The following is a 17704-nucleotide window of genomic DNA, read 5'->3' on the forward strand; positions in this document are numbered from 1 at the left end:
TCAGCTCTGCCCTCGTTCCAGTCCTCGTCCCAATCGTAGCTTTAAACAGCTTAAACTATCCGAAGCTCAGATGAAAAAATATTAGTTAACGACCACGAAATTGGAATGCTCTAGAATGAAGACGTTTTTAAAGGTATTATTATTACTTTTAATATATATATAATATTATATATATATATATATATATATATATATATATAATATTATATAATATATATATATATATATATATATATATATATATATATATATATATTATATTATATTATTATTATTATTATTATTATTATTATATATTATTATTATTATTATTATTATTATTATTATATTATTATTATTATTATTATTATTATTATTATTATTATTATTATTATTATTATTATTATTATTATTATTATTATTATTATTATTATTATTATTATTCGCCATTTTAAAACACATAACATGCTAGCTGAAAGACCTGAAGAGTTGGGTATTCCGAAACGGGGCGAAAGATCTTCAGTGATGATAGTCGTATGAGCATTTGTGGGTATTGTTGTAAAGGTGGGTAGAGGGAAATTAAAAATAAATTTATGACTTAAGTGGCTATAAATTATATTTCTTGTTAAGATTCTATTGTTTGCCGCGAATTTTTAATTTGCCTTTGCATCTTGTGCCTTGTGCTCGACTTTCTTTCCTTCACACTACAAATATATATAATTTCAAATTATTTTATTTATTTATTTTTTCAAATTTGAAATATTCACCATGTGCCCGTAAATTAGTGGCATTGCATTTTTGCTGTTCTCTGACATTGTTTACGATCCGCTAATGAACCTAACTAGTATCCCGATGATTTGTTCAGCGATTCGAAAGATACATTCAAACCATTAATTATGAACCATGAATAAAACAAGCCACAACAACTGAGTACCTCCACTCATAGTCATAGTTTATAACTCTGCCCAGCGATACTCACATTCACACCCAAACACTCACACTCACACTTCCCCAACTCAATCTCAAGATTGCCTGTTAACAATTGCTTGCAATTAATTATAAATCTGTACCGGAATACCGACTATAACTCTGACTACGAGTACGAGTGCGACTAAGAGTACGAATGTGAGTGTGAGTGCGAGTATAAGTATGAGTATAACCCACTGATAACGCGTCCCACTTCAACACATGCAGCCACTCGAAAACAGATCAAGCTACATAAATTTCAGGGGGGCATTCCATGCCTTTGTTTTCTGTCTCCTTTCGCTCTCGCTCTCCCAGTCTCTGTTTCTGTCTCTGTCTATGTTTGTGTTCCTTCTTCTTTTGATTATTACTGAATACTTGATACTTAGCTCTTCTTGTGACTTTATGTGTGTCTGAGGTCTTTTGGGTGATTTGTTATTTATTAAACACTTCGACACAGTTTTCTGTGTCTCAACATAATGTGTGTATACTCTTAACTTATTGCAGTCGGTTAGCTATTTCCAGAGTTCTGTTGCAACTGCTATTATTTTATATTAGAATTAAAACGAATATTGATTTACTAAAGTTTAAAAACAGTCTAAAAATCAAATTGGGTTGAATTCAATATAAAGAAAATTTGATTTTGATTCTGGGTATTTTATAATAATTATATTCAAATCATATTATTATTACAATATAGGATTGGTTTAATTACAAATTGATTTCGTATTTCAAAACATTCTCGGCAGAGTATTATATTTGTGCATTTGACCACAGCAATGGAAACATTTTTTTTTCTTAGATTTATGTGCACATGATTTGGGAATTGAATAGAATAGAATTGGTTTCATATTTTATAATAAGGCGACACAATTACTGCGTTGATTCGAGAGTTTTTTTTTTTAATCTAAAGGCGAAGCAATTAAAATGGAAATTTATGACGTTAATGCTCCAGATACTCGAAATATGTATAGTTTAAGGTTAGAGAGACTAAAGAACGCCTGTCATTGCTTATATTAGACTTTACGTGAATAAGTATGTTAAGGAAGTTTATGGTTTCGTTTTTAGCTGATAATTTGTGTTAGCAATTAAAAATTAAATATTTGTTTTACTGCCAATTCAAATTCTAAGCTACAGGCCAACAATTTGTAATACCAGCAAGTCAGGAGCTTAGTATCACTTTAAAAATAGCAATGGCTGCGTATAGTTTGTTTTATTTATTTTGGTTTGTTTTTTTCGGTATTCTCAAGATAAACAAAAGACGGCAACGACGACGCATTGCAAAATCCCGCAGTGACAAGTGTCAACTTGGTAGTGAGCTCATTTCAAACAACAATCTGCCATCAAAAGTGTGTGTGTGTGTGTTTTCTTCGAAAACAACAGCAAGGGCTGTAGTAAATTTAAGTAATTTAAGAGCTCGAGAGCGAGTGTGACTGTGAGTGTGAGTGTGAGTAGTACCAACAATTCGCAGCTACTTAGATAGCTATCTGGTGATGCGGCACTTCGGGGAGGGGCGAAGATAATAAACAGCTTTTCATCTGCATGGAATTTAAGATGAAAACAGTGCCGTAAAGCCTCCCAAAGACACATGGTCAGACGGCCAGACAGACTTCTGTGGTAGACCAACTCAAGTGGGTGAGTCTCGTGAACGTGCTGCCTTGACAGTTGCTTCTTAAACCGCAGACCGGAGACAGAAAAACCAAACCCAGCGAGATAGAGAGAGAGAAGATGTCTAAATTTAGTAGCTCATAGAGCACATTAGGTTAGTTTGCTTTTGGCTTGAGAGCTTCTATGGCAGCAGCCATTTAGATAACTCGTCCGGGGGTTAAGAGAGATTGTGATCTTGAGATTTGCAAGATCTGTTTGTTATTTTGTTGATGTTGACGTTGATTGTCAGCTGGCACACGATTATCACTGCAGCATTCTATTTAATCTGCTTGATTGCTGTTTAAAGTTCTCAGCGGGTTATCATATGAGTTGAGCACTTGGTAAATTTTATGATGTACTCATCTCCATCTCCACCAATTACCGCGATATCGTTTTTACTTAACCCACGTTATTTATGGCATAACACCGAAGCTCCTCTTCTAATTTTAAGCACTGCTCCAAGGGAAATCACTTTGTAATGTGTGTCAAATAATGTCGAGTTCATTGTGATCGTTTCGAGCACATTTACGGGCTCGTAAATTGTTGTTAAACACCCATATAAAATATACACAAATCTCGTGTCTGTTTATACGCTAGATCTAGGCAGTTTATCATAACTATAAACTTTTAGCGTATTTACATCCCCAGCTAATTGTTGTGTGACTTTTCGCTTAACTCTGTGATTTACAACCAACTCAACCTCAGCCAAGAGTCATAAGAGGAATTAGCATTTCGCAAATTATAGGGAATTAATATTATGAGCTTCAGACTTCACAATTCTTAATTGACAGCTTGCATTGTAACGAAGTGAAAGGTAAACATATTTATATGAAGTAATTTAAAACAAAATCATTAGTAACAACAGGTAAATATAATATGATGTATATAATTATATATTTATAAATTTAAATATATATAGAGGTCAGTTTGTTACTATTAGAATTTAGACTCATTAGCTTAAATTATTATTAGTATGTTGGCAGTATATTTTTCGTACATTTTTATAATATGGTTTTTATTGGAAATGGGTAGCCAGTATCTCACAGTCGAGCACACCCGACAGTAGCTTTTCTACTTGTTTTAGGATCGAAAAGTTCTCAAATGATTTTTGTTTTCCTTACGCAATTCTGACTTCCTAAGTACTTTAGATGTTCTACAAATTTCTAACAAATAACGAAAGATTTACGAATAATGACTTTCTTTTTTTTTTTAAATCCAGATGTAAGTTAACTAAGATTTTCATAGTCCGTCATTTATTTCTAAATACAAGCAGCAGCTTTTATTTTATATATTTTTTATTATTTTTTACATCTTTTTTTTGTTTAATTATCAATTATTTGAATAATTATCTTTCTGCTCTTCATCGATGTTAAAAAAAGATTATTTTCTTTATAATAATTCATTAAATATTATTATAATACCAACATTAACATTAAGCATAATAATACATATAATACCAACATTAGGTTGGTAAAGGAACTAACGCATTTGTCGATCAATTTCAGTTTGATTTTCGATAAAATGAAGAGTCACAATAGGAGACAGATTGATTGCATCATTTGCAATTTAAGTGAAGCAAGACAAGTTTTGAATAATTGCGAAAATTTGAACTTGGCCTCCAAAGGTGGCCTTAGAAAAGAAACGAGCAACGAGAAATGAGAAATGAGCAACAAAAAAGCGAAGTCGGCATCAAGCTGTCAAACATTTAAGCTGCCCACCATCAGCCATCTGGCTGACAGTGGCACTCTCCTGGTCATTTAATCACAGTATTAACTCTTTCGCTGAGCCGCTGTCAGTCTTGTCTCATTTTTGTTGCGCCAGAGGCGAAAGGGAATCTATCTCGACAGACAGCCAGACAGGGGAGGGAGGGAGTAGGAGCAACGTTATAAACACTACTGTCTTCCAACTGTCAAGTTGGTCTAAGTTTTGAGCGCAAAATACAAAATACAAAAGCCGACTTGACAGCTCAACGGTCTCTAGCTCTTTGCTCATTTCTCGTCAAGTCGCGAGCCCCAAGCTCCTCCATCCCCCCTCTCTCCATGGCACTCTCAATTTCTCGGACTGATGTTGATGATTATTATGTATTTTGTATTTTGTGATTTGCCGTTTCTTGGCTTACTGACCAATGACACACACACACACTCGCACTCACACAAGGAGGCAACGGCAGACACTCATGTGTCTTTGCATTCGTTTAGGCTTTTAAGCGCTTAGGCCGTCTTATGTTGGTCTTAACGCGACTGGCGAGCAATGCCAACAGTTGGAGCAGCTGGACAGTTGAAGACGCCACAACCCGACAGCGGCAAAGTTGAAATGAATTCGGACGCGCTTCGGATAATGAAAACGAAACGAGGCGCGCGCTTCTTCATACAGCACAACAAGAACACATTTCAAGAAGAGAAAAATCAAAGAGAAAAAACCCCCTCGAAACGACAAATAAGAATAAAAACGTCAAAAGTGATTTTGCGATTTGGTCAGCGGCAAACTGAAATCAAAAAGTTCCGCCGCTGCTGCCATCAGCACCTCTCCATTGAGAGAAAAGGAGAGAGAGAAAGAGAGAGAACTACAGAGTCGGACCTTACTCATTCCCTCTGAATGAGTATCTTTTGGGGCCAGTTTGCAGTTAACTTTCGACGTCGCCAGTTCAGGTCCAACTACTCCGTCGGTTTACTGTTAAATGCTTTGTCCACGCTGACAAACTCTTGGCCGCTTCAAGGACTTAGACTTATGTTGTAGCCTCTGAGCATAGAGTAGAAGGGTATTATAACTAAAGGAAATATATGATATGATATATGAGATGATAATACCATGTCTGTCTGTATGTTCGTTTGGTCGTACACCTAGATCTCAGACATTTAAAGAGACTAAGTTTGTTTTTGATTTTTGCCCAGCAAACTTCCGCCACCGAAAAAATAAAAATTCGAATAGCAAGCGTAAACTTAAAGATAGAGTCGCGATGTGCATATATAGAACTACTGGAAATTCGATCAAATGTTTCCATGATTGTAGAGAAATAATTATATATGGGATAAAAAAGCTAACGGAGTCGCGGATTGTTTTGGAATTCAAAGTAATAGTAATAACATAAATTCGGTTTATTTAACTTTTTTTTTTGGTATATTAACTTGGTTTTACTTTCATTGAAAAAGGGTGTCTTAAATGTATGCTTTTATACATTATATATTTTACTATTTATATATATGTATATATTTATGATATTCAGTTAATCTATTAACAATTTACTCTCATATCTACATAAATATATTTAGACGTAAAATATTGTTATTTTTCCGTATATTTCTAAGTTAGTTAAATGAGAAAAATCTTCTAAAAAAGTTTTCTAACAGCTGTTTTTCTGTGATACAAATCAAAATGACACATTAATAATGATAATTCACATTCATTGACATTCAATTGCCCCATCTCATTATAATCGCCATAATGCTCGTGCTATAAATATAGGTAATCAAAGTCATTTGGGGAGTTTAATGATTTTATTTCCATTACGCCTCTCATTATAGTGATGAAAGGCTACAATTGATTTAAATAATACATAAACGAAATGCCCTTACAATAATTTAATTTATATTTTGTTTGCTGTCTGCACTGCGAAGTTGTATAAAAGCTATTGATTAAATGACAAAACGCTTGAATTATGATCTGATCAGTCACTCACATCGGCACAGAGCGTCGACTTCTTTTGGAGGCACGCAATGAAAATTTGTAAGCATGAAAATGTTAGGAGAACAAAAAATTAGAACCTTAGGTAATATGAACAAAAATATAACGAGCTCAACGTGCAAGGAGGCGAAACTTAACCTTCGGCAAATATTTAAATTATTACAAATTATAAAAATTATTATAATTATTACAAAACTACAACTAATTTACTTAACTCTACCTTGAAAAGGAAGAACTATAATAGGATTGTCTTAGGTCTGTAATTAATAGTGATGTAACATCTATAAAGTTCAATAATTAATTAACTTACTGTGCCAACAAGTTTATACTGATAAGGTATCAAAGTTCGTAATCAAAACTATTTAGTTAATAAAAAAATTTATTTATGTATGTGTATGTATCTATGGTTATGACTCTGGCGACATCCATATCCATAAGGAGAGCTATGACTATCGATCGTGAGGAGAGGGAATCAATCGAACGAGATATCCTATATAAAATATTAAATAAAGACCATCATGTAATATGTCCCACATATTTGTGTCTATAAAGTAGGAACCATTAACATATAAAATTCAGTTCAAACAGTTATAAACAAATACTTGACAAAATGTGACAAGCACATCTCATAAGTTGGCGATAAGGCAGCTGAAGAAGAAGCTGGAATATTTGGATTTGTTCCATTTCATAGTGTCACTACTGACTTTGATGTACGATATAGTTACATAGTGTTCAACCCGTATCACATTCGCGGACATATCATCTGGCAGGCATAAGAGGTGTAAATACCTGGGATTATCTTGCCTACGAGTGATATTGCTACCGTTTGTCAGCAAACAAAGTAGTTAAAGAAGTTGAGAAAGTACTCAGCAACCCTTTTTCTAACAGCACAGAAGACCAGATCCGAACGCACTAACATAGACACCATAAATGATTCGTGTACTTATCAACTGGCCAAATATTTGCAGAATTCAGTATGCGAGTGTAAAGAGTTCTTCCTATCTGCAGTGTTTATCAAGTGTAACACGCTGTTTATTTGTTTTCCAACACTCAAAAGTTGATTGCGATTCGTGGACTGAGGAGAACCGAGTGCAAGAGTAAAGTAGACTCTAGTTGAGTTGAGTCGAGTCTGCGTGTCTGGATAAACTGCAGTCTCTATTTGAGTTTGGAAATATAATACAAACTCGGCTGACTTCGTTGAGCTAAGAAATTTATAAACGTCTATGTCTACGTTCACGTTTATCTCTATGTCCATGTCTATGTCTATGTCTCTGTCTGGTAACCGTAATATCTAGTTTTCACTTTTGCGCTTTTGCGCACTGGCTGCGGCCAATGGCAGTTACCGATACCTGTTCAAGTAAATGAGTATAAATCTGGACGTCAGTAGACGTCGCGGGCCTTTGATTTACACCATATAATGCGCATTTTTCTTGTGTTTAACAGACTTAATGTCTGTTTATAAGTAAGTTCTGCCAACAGCGGCAACAAGCGCAACACCAACAAGCGACAGCATTGACAACAACAACAACAGCAGCAACAACAACAAGCGTATAAAGCATTTCTTGGGTGTCGCACTATAAAATATATTAAACATTCTGATTTATTGCCATTTGATAACCTCTTGTCTCCCTCTTCCTCTCGTCACTCACTGTCTCTCTCACTCCTAGGCAGCCACTCGAGCGGAACAGATTCGGACGGCTGTGCAAAATGCCAGCTATAATTGCGACGATAATTTATGGTCCACTCTTATACATCAGATTTATAGATGCCCCGTTTATACTCGAACCATGACTACGAATACGAATACGAACACAAAAACGAGTACACTCACATGAGTATCTGACTTTAATGATTCTGTTTACAATAGCTTTATTGGCACGTCGAATTTGTATTCGTCACTTTGCTGAATAAGCACCACAGCAGGAAGTGCTTTGCTTTTGATTTTCTCTCTTTTCCTAACAGCTCTTTTATGTCTAAAAGTTCAATTCAATTACTGAATTCTTTTTAATTAGACATCCGTCATAAAATTCTCTAAAATCTGTTTAAGATGAGTAATATTTTCGTCTCTATTGGAGACTCCAAGATCATTTTATCTTTATTTTAAGGAAATTTTTCCATTCTTTTTAAAAGTATTCAGCCTTGTCGCACGTGTGTAAACATTGCGGATGGCATCAAGTGTCGTCTACGAAAGTTTAGCTCATCTCGTCTCCATTGTCCGAATAGTCTCGCAAATATTTTGAAAATTATTTTTCTGGCTCTCTTGCGTTTCTGTTTGTTTGCTATATTTTTTTGAGAAGCTCGCACAAATTTATACTTGTTAAAATAAACATTTAAATCTAATACCAGGCACAGAAAAAAGAAGCAGAAAGACATTGATATTGCTGCTGTTTGGTCTCAGCAAATATTTTGCAACAAAATTTAGATCAACACGTGCAGGTGTTCAAATATGAATGAAATACTTGCACAAGCTGGGGATAAGTATACTAAAAAAAGTTTGAATATTAATTTTTAAACTGAATGAGGGGATAGATTTAATTTAAGCATACATCGAAGCTAATCAATTTGGTATTTACACATTCCATATAGGTATTTTATATTAATCTAAACATCGATTTACTAAAATATTAATGGTTTGTTCATTTATTATAAGAGAGGTGAAGAGGAGAATAGGTACACACGACTGTGTGTACAGAGTACACTAAATGTTTTTCTTTGTCTTCTGCCTTGTCAAGATGGATTGTTGAAATAGTACTTGCACTGAGAGCTTGAAAATAATTTACCTAGCTAATTAACAAACACACGCGAAAGTTCATTTAAGCACTCAAGCAGGCAGTCGTCCTACTTGAGATGGTTATGTCAAATTCGAAATGGAAAATGATTTTGACAAACGACAGCGACTATCTGAACATACATAGTGAGTGAAAGAGAGACAGTGAGAGAGAGAGAAGACAACCACAGCGACGTGACTTTGGCAATGCAAAGCACATTGTGTTAATCAACACGAGGGCAATCCACAAAGCGCTTTTGCATGGCTGTCAATCAAATATAGTAGACTGTTGTTCGGCCCAGGGTCTGACAGTGGCACTAGACGGGTTCAAGGCGTGAACGTGAACCGCGATCCGTGCACTACGAACCATGAACTGGATGAACTGGGTTGGTGATGAGCGACACGAGTCGAGACGAGACGAGAGCTGACAAATAGTTAGCGCTAATCGGGGGGGTTAAATTGGCGTTGATAATGACAGCTGAATAATTTTGATGTGGCGCGTTCATGGAACATCATCAAAACAATTTCACGCTACACTTGAAATGAAGAGAGCTGCAGAGATACTTGTGCACTCTCAGATACAATTGACACAGCTACAGATACAGCTAAAGATATAAATACAGATGTGCGCTTGTGTTGGCGTCGCATAAATTAAATGTAATGTGACATTTTTACAAAATGCTCTCATTTCTCAACATATCCGGCTGAAAGGAAAACACAAACATAAACACTGACGATGACAGGGTCTGTGAAGGAGGGACGGGGAAAGGGGACCGAAGAGCAGGGAAAATGAATATGAAAGGCGAAAGAAACATGAAGAGCTGCGCTGAATTGAGACGCATAAATTCTCATATACGCCAGGCGAAATATTTCGCCTTAAATTAGCCTCAATTAAATGTTAATGCATTTTGACATTTCTGCTGTCACCCTGGCAGTCCACTGCTCCTCCCCTCTCTGTCGCCTATTTCAGAATAAATATATGAATATAAATACACTTATGAATAAGATGGAAGCCGTCGTGGGCTTGTCACACATTCACCAACTTGGATCGCATCCATCGGTTGGGGGCATTCATGAAAAATGAATTATGATTTGCAGTAAAACGAGAGAGTATCTTCAGATTGCGGCAGTTCATAGTCGAGTCGAGTTGAGCCGACTCCGCATCTTTGTTGTGTGAATATTTCTGTAAAAGATGCAAAGAGCAATTAGCGTTGATGTTGCCGCTGCCAGCTGCGTCTTCATTTATCATTCGCTCTTTCCACTTTCAGCCACTTGCTCTGTTATACTCTATATTTATTCGGCAGTATTTGCTCGACTTGTGTGCAAATGATGCAAATATCTTAATGGCCAAAGTCAACACTCTATGGCATTATTTTTATACCCTCTACCCATAAGGTAGTTATTTAAAAAATAATTTTGTATGGCAAAAACTCTTTCTGCAATCCGGTCTTAATTACATTGACTGATCTGGTATGTTAAGTACTCTATAGTATATTTGGAATTTAGTACTATTTCAATATACAAAATATAGCCTTTGATATATTTTGGTTTTTTGTGATATATTAATTTGGTATTATTTAAGAATAATACTGCACTCTTGATCATATTCAAAATGGGTTGCGGGTATCTCTCAGTCGAGCACACCCGACTTCAGCTTTCCTACTTGTATCATTTTATTGAAACTCGTCATGTTATACCTCAGTAAAATTGATATTTGTGCATCATATTTTGTTGGTTTTTTTTTAACTTTTACTTGACGCATTTTTTATCAATATTTTTTTTTAATAGGTAGTTGGTATTGAATTTTGAAAAACATGATTTTTATTAAATTATAAAATGTTTAACACATAAAAAATTTAAATGAAAAAATTGTTCATAGAAAGTTGATATATGTGCAAAATTGAAAAACGCAAATTATTAAGTTGTAAGTAACAAAATGACTTAAAATTAGTAAATGGGAGTCTCCGTTTGCTTTGTTGAATGGGTGTATTAAGTAAAATAATAACAATAGCGTGTATCATTAAATTAGCAATGGGTTAGTAAAATTGTATCATTATAATATAACCTTTATAATCGTCGTAGATTTAATGTAGTCTTAAGTCTATTTAATACATATTCGTTATGTAAGGACACCTTTCACATCTAACATTCTCCTTAACGGCTTCTATATAATTAACAATAATGACGAATAAAGTTACAGGTTAATGTTACCTACTTCTATTTGGATAAATAAAACTTCTGAATACATTTTCTTAAATAAAAATTATATTTATATTACTTGTGTAAACTTATTATTCTAAATTATGATATCGGTTTATATGAGGCAACCAAAGGAAATCATAAGTAAAAGGCTTAAGATGCTCTCAGGATGCATAACACTTTGAAGTGGGTATATATTATTTGCAATTGACGTGTGTTAGTCCAAGTATAAACCCGCCATAAGTTAAGCATAATCTATGACAACATTTTGGTTAACCTCAGAGCAATCTCAAAAGGACCACGCCCAACGCTTGACTCATTGGACCTAAACATCTGCGTGATGCACAGCACTTCTGAGCTTACCTGCATCGGGAAGAGCGTAAAATATTCCTTTTTATAGAATTTGCGGACTGGTCTTTACCTTCGTTCGCATTGCGGTTGTCCTTTTTACCCAATCCGTTGGCTCAACAGACCGAGCGAGCGTCAATCTCTCTGTCCCTTTGACCGCCCGTCTGCCGCATGTCATCGTTAGTGTCTGCTTTCGGCAGGGATTTGTAATATTATGCTGTCAAGTCGAACATGCCTACTGACAGTTACCAACTGCCTGACGGGCGGACTCTTGACTTGAGTGTGTAAGCCGACGTTGGGTTACACCCCTCCAAGCTGCCTCTTCCTGGCAATCACAATCGCAATCGGTATGGCAATGGTCATGGGAATGTAAATGGGAATGAGAAGGGGAGAATTTGGTGAGTTCGTGAAGGGATGGGCGAACTGCCAATTACACTTTTGACGCCAGCCAACCAGCTAGCAGAAGCACACAAGGGGCGTCGACAGCGTCCTTGTTGTCCTCAGTGCTTAGTGCTTAGTCCTTTGCTTTGCTCGGTCGTCGCCTCGCTGTCGGTTTCGATTTGATGCTAACAAATAATGACATGGCAATTTGCAGATTTCACAGCATGCCCAACAGCCAACAGGAAACTGGGGGACACACGTAAATAGTCGCATATTCCACTCGAGCCTTAACAGTCAAGTTAACAAAGTCAATTGAAAGCGCGATGGGTATTGACGACGGGTATCGCCACCGCTGCCTCGTCTCGACTTGGGATTGCCAACTGTCCCACTATCATTGTCAAGTCAAGGTGGTTACTGGTTGCTGGTTACTACTTACTGCCTCATCCCCCTACTTTGCCCCCACCGAGGACCGCCTGCCAATGTCAGTTAGCTAAAAGTCGTATCCTAACAGCCTGTCGGCCTGCCTTTCAGTTGGCCTGCTGTGAGAGAGAAGGAGCGAGAAATTCAATTGCGAGAGCATGGGTTAAAAGCTTGGCCAACTGACAGCCGCTCGACCTGGATCCTCACCCGTCGCGTTGCGCAGATCCAGCATCCCATACCGTCAAGTCGGTTGGTGGTCGCCCTCATACGGGTGAAGACCTCCTGCGTGTTCGCTGTCAAATTTCCTTGTCTCTATAGATGCTTGAATGTCCATCCTTCTCCTTGTCCCTTTTGTATCTTTGTGGTTACTCGTATTGTATACGACTAAACATCTCGTTTCATTTTATTCTTTCGAGTTTGTGTCTCGCAGCTGTCTGGTAATTAAGTCGTTTAAGGCGAATTAAATATATGCCAAATTTAAAATGTTAAATATAATGTCCCATCTTGGTTTTACAAACAAATCTATTGAAATTTACGTTCGTCACCCATAGGGTAGAAGGGTATCACAACAAATGTATGTAACAGGCAGCAGAAGTCATCTCCGACCCCCCCGTATAAACATCTAGATCCCAGAACCTAAAAGAGAAAAGCTATAATTCGACGACACTTTTTTTACGCAAATCGACACAAATCGAATAGAAAGCGCAATTTTGAAGAAATATAAAGTTTTATAAGAACAATCATAACTAGTTTTATAAGAACAATCATAACTACAGTTTTTATGATTCATAGGGAAGAAACGGTTGCTACAGTCGAGTCTTAGCTGCTTTGGTTGTCAATCTGGCACATTTTTTACTCGATGGTATATTTTGAATGCAATAGTATTTTAATATAGAAAATATAGACTTCAGTTTATTTTTGGTAAATTCATGTAGTATATTTTAATGATAATACCTCACTGTTTAGCTTTTATAAAAAAATACTATCGAGCTCACTCGACTTTCTTACTTACTTACTTTACTCAATTAAATTCCGTAGTTTTCCACAAATGTAAACCATGCAACAGTAAAAATATCTTTGAAGAAAATACATATCAGTTGAGTCGCGGAAATTTTAATTTATAATTTATAATAAGTTTAATGATATAAAGCAATAAGCAAAAAATATGAAATAAAAAATTGTCATTTCAATCATTAATAGTATAATATAGTATTAAATATAGTATTAATATAGTATTAAATCTATTAGTAGTGTCTTAGCGTTGGTCAATAGAAAGTTAAGCCGTTGAGATGTTGAACCCTGTAGCAACCATCTGGTTGCCAACGTGAAATGCATCAACAACAGTGAACTGTCAAGAGCCAGCCAGTATGGCTTCTGTTGGCCATAAAAACGAATTGCAATTAGGCATTGGAGTATCTGTCAGCAGGTTCAAAAGAGGTGCCTATAATCAATTAACTTGTGTGGAAATCTCATAAATTGTAGTAACATTAAACGGGTCGCAATTGTCGATGTTTTTTTGCTAGAGTAGAGCGAGTCATGGTTATGGTCAACATTTCTCAAATTTTACGAGCCGCTTTTCAAATTGATAGAAACATTTGCAAAGCATCGGAGCTGTCACGCCGCTTGTTGGTTTCTATTCATAGAAACAAGTTTGGCTAAAGACTTGCCGACTATCGCTTGTGGACTGCTTTCTCTCTCTGCCTGCAATGGGTGCGGCACTAGACTGCCGTCGTGTTTATAAATTTATTGCACTTCCTCTTGCACATAATTTTCAAATTAAGTGTTGCTTCATGTAAATTAATACGTTTCCAGCTTCGGCGCTGTATCGTTAAGTCAGCTACGTTTTGCCTCTTATCTCTCGAAGAATGCATTTCCATTTAGCTGCGTATTAGACGCGTTTTATTGCACAAATTTGAAATCGATTTCTCAATTTCAGCCATGGAATATTCAAGAAAAATTACTATATCTTTTTGGTATTGTTTCAAGACCTGTCGATTGAAATCGATCAGAGTCTACTAGGTGTATCAGTGTGAGCAGCAAATGTAGATTTTGTGACGATTTTTTTGTTAATTTGAATATTTCCTCTTCTTTCAAAATTAAAAGAAGAGTTGATGATGTTGCCTAAAAGTTCCACTGTTTCTTTTTTATATAAAAATAAAAATGTTGTTTAAGGGATAATGCGAATCAGTAATCATGATCCCTAATTCGGCAGGAAATTTTCGTCACGTCAAATTTTGGTATCGAAATCACAAATAGTGGGAGGACATGATACGGGTTACTGGACCTTAGCTATGAACAGCTATTTGTGGTTTGATAATTCCTGTTAACGATTCATTAAGTTCAAATAACAAAATCAATTCAAGGGTTGACTAGCTTCATTTGCACGTTGCTGGTTTTAATATTATATTAATTATTAATTTACATCCTCATAAGGAATTGTTATACCCGCTATCCATACTATAGAACTCTGTGCCTCCAGACAGAAAGTATCTAACAGACAGAAGGAAACATCTCCTACCCCATCAAGTTTATATAAACTTGATCAGCAACCATCTGGTATATTTTGCACTCTATCGTATATTTTGATTGTAGTACCCTATAAATATACTATATAAAACCTTCGGTATATTTTTAGTATTTTTGGGGTATAATGACATTAAATTTAGTACCACATAGTTTTGCTTTTATTCCAATTGAATAGCAAGTATCTCATAGTCGATTTCACGGGATAGTAGATTTCTTGCTTGTATAAAGTTCGTATTTATTACTTGCTGAATGCAGCCAACAATTCTGCAATTATGGTGTGCTCATATCTTTTAGCGAATCACTCTCACAGTTATTGTCTATATTCATTTAAAATTTGCAACTATTCCGCTTTAAAGCTCTTCATTTGCTGCTGCTCAGCTGTCAGCCAGATGACAGTCACTTCCTGTGTGGGCTTCTCATCCATCTGCCAGGACACCGGAGTCTTTCTCGCTCTCTCTCTCTTTTAGTATCTCCACTTTTTCTATTTCATTCGCCACACTCTCAACTCCCAATTCTCCGCGACCAGTCAGCGATTCGCTGACGGCTCATTAGCATGTGTGCGTGTCTCCCATCGCATTGTGTACATGTCTGTGTGTGTGTGCGAATATGTGTGTGGTGTGTCTTCGCTGTCAGCTGGTCCGCCATTAATTTTGCCAGCCAAGGGAATGAGCCTCGTCCCGCTTCGCCGCAGGCTCAAAAACTAACCTAACCTGCAGTGTAATGCGTTGTATTGTTCACGCAAAATTTATTTCCGCCGCGTCATGAACATCCTGCTGTCGTCGCTGATGTGGGGATGTGTTGCTGCTGCTGCTGTTGTTCCTGTTGCTGTTGCTGTTGTTAATTTACGTAATAAATACGCTTGAAAATTTTGCACGCACATGCAAAATGAATTACATCGCTTGACGTTGGCGCAGCAGCAAAAGCAGCAACAGCAACAGCAACAACAGCAACAACAACGACAGCAGCAGCAGCAACTTAACTGTCACTTGTCACAGGAACGTTTCGTGGGGGCCCCAGGCAGAGAGGCACTGCACGGAGGTAGAGAGAGAGGCAGCAAGCCATGTCCTGGCAGCAATGCTGACGTCCTCGTCGTCTCTCACATGTCAACGCGCGTCGCTTTGCTTGGCATTTTTGTGATGTGAAATGAAGCAACGAGGTGACAGCTAAGGGGAGTTGCTGCTGTAACTGTTGTTGCCGGTTGCCAGTTGCCAGTTGCGAGTTGCCAGTTGCTGTTGTCGGTGCTGCAGCAACAGCAGCAGCAGCAGCATAAAATGAATTACTCGCGTGAACAACAAAAACTGTCAGAGGGCTGTCAGCTATGCTGGCACTGCCACTGCTGCTGGGGCATAGGCTGGGGCAGTGACAGGAACTGGGAGTGCGACTGGGTCTGGGACTAGGGCGTGTTGCAGGCGTTGTGTCTTGATGTTGCACATGTACGTGTGTGTATGTGTGTGTGTGTGCGTGCGTGCGTGTATGAGGTGTCAGCGCATCGCATTTGAAATGCTCACACACAAAACAGTTGACAGCCAACAGTCAGTCAGTTGAACGCGAGTAACAACAAAACCAACAACATCAACATCAACATCAGCGACAGCAACATGTTGCCGCTTTCCTGCCACACACTCCTGGAGTGATTATCTTACCTAAATTGCTTGTAGCAATTCACCAAATGTGACGTGTCGCCGCTGCCGCTGCTGCTGATGTTGCTCTTTTTTATACTGCTGTCGCCATTTTCATTTTCGCACTCCATTATAAAGTAATTTTTTTTTACATTACTTATGGCTGTCAACGTCTGCTTTGACTGCTTTTCCTGTTTCCGCAGCAACGCAGCGCGTTGTCCTCATCCTGCTCCCTGTCGAGTATCCTTCTTGTTGGCAAAGATTAATATGTTGCCGCTGTGCTGCTTCCTGGCCGCACTTTGTGCTCACTCTGCAACTCCTCTTCCACCTCCCTCTGCAATCGCTGTCGCAGCGCCAACACCAACAACAACACCAACATCAGCCACGGCAACGGCAACGGCAACAGCTCCAGCTCTATCCCGTGTGTGACAGTTTGCAAATGTGATTGACAACTGACACTGCCATATAAATTCAAAGCTTTCACACACAGCGAGGCAACGCGATGACAGTCAACACAACACATTGCAACTGTGACACCGAAACAACTGAAGCACGGGATGCCTCTGAGGCATGACAAGCTTGCAAACTGACTGCCTCACTGACTGAATGTCTTTCTGTCTGTCTGCCAGCCTGACTGACTGACTGACTGATGGGCGGTCCAACTGAGACTGATAGACTGACAGACTGACAGAATGACAGACTGACTGTTTGGGTGTGTTGAGCCATCAGACGAGCAATCCAGTTGCCAACAAGCATGCATAGCTATTACAAAAGCCAAGTTTTAGCATTCACTGTCTGTCGAGTGATTAACTAACATATTTTAGCTTAGCCAACTAACTACTTTAACCAAATGCAAACATGACTCGAACATGACTTCCAACTGAAATGCGCATTGATTGATTACATGCCCCGTGAAGAGCATTTATCCACTTTATCTTCAATGTAAACTCTACATATGGTAATGATCGTAGAAAATAGCTTCAACCTTACTAAACTCTACAATTTAATAGTAACGTAGCCCATTATTTATATGTTCTTATCAGGATTACCAAGCAAACTGATGTCCAGTATCATTTGTATGTTCGATGTGATGTATTATTTTGACGATAACTATGATAGTAAAGAAGTAAGAAAGTTACAGTCGATATTGCTTGAGTTGTCCAACCAAAACAAC

The sequence above is a fragment of the Drosophila sulfurigaster genome, chromosome 2L (genome assembly GCF_023558435.1).
Source record: "Drosophila sulfurigaster albostrigata strain 15112-1811.04 chromosome 2L, ASM2355843v2, whole genome shotgun sequence".
Taxonomy (NCBI): Eukaryota; Metazoa; Arthropoda; class Insecta; order Diptera; family Drosophilidae; genus Drosophila; species Drosophila sulfurigaster.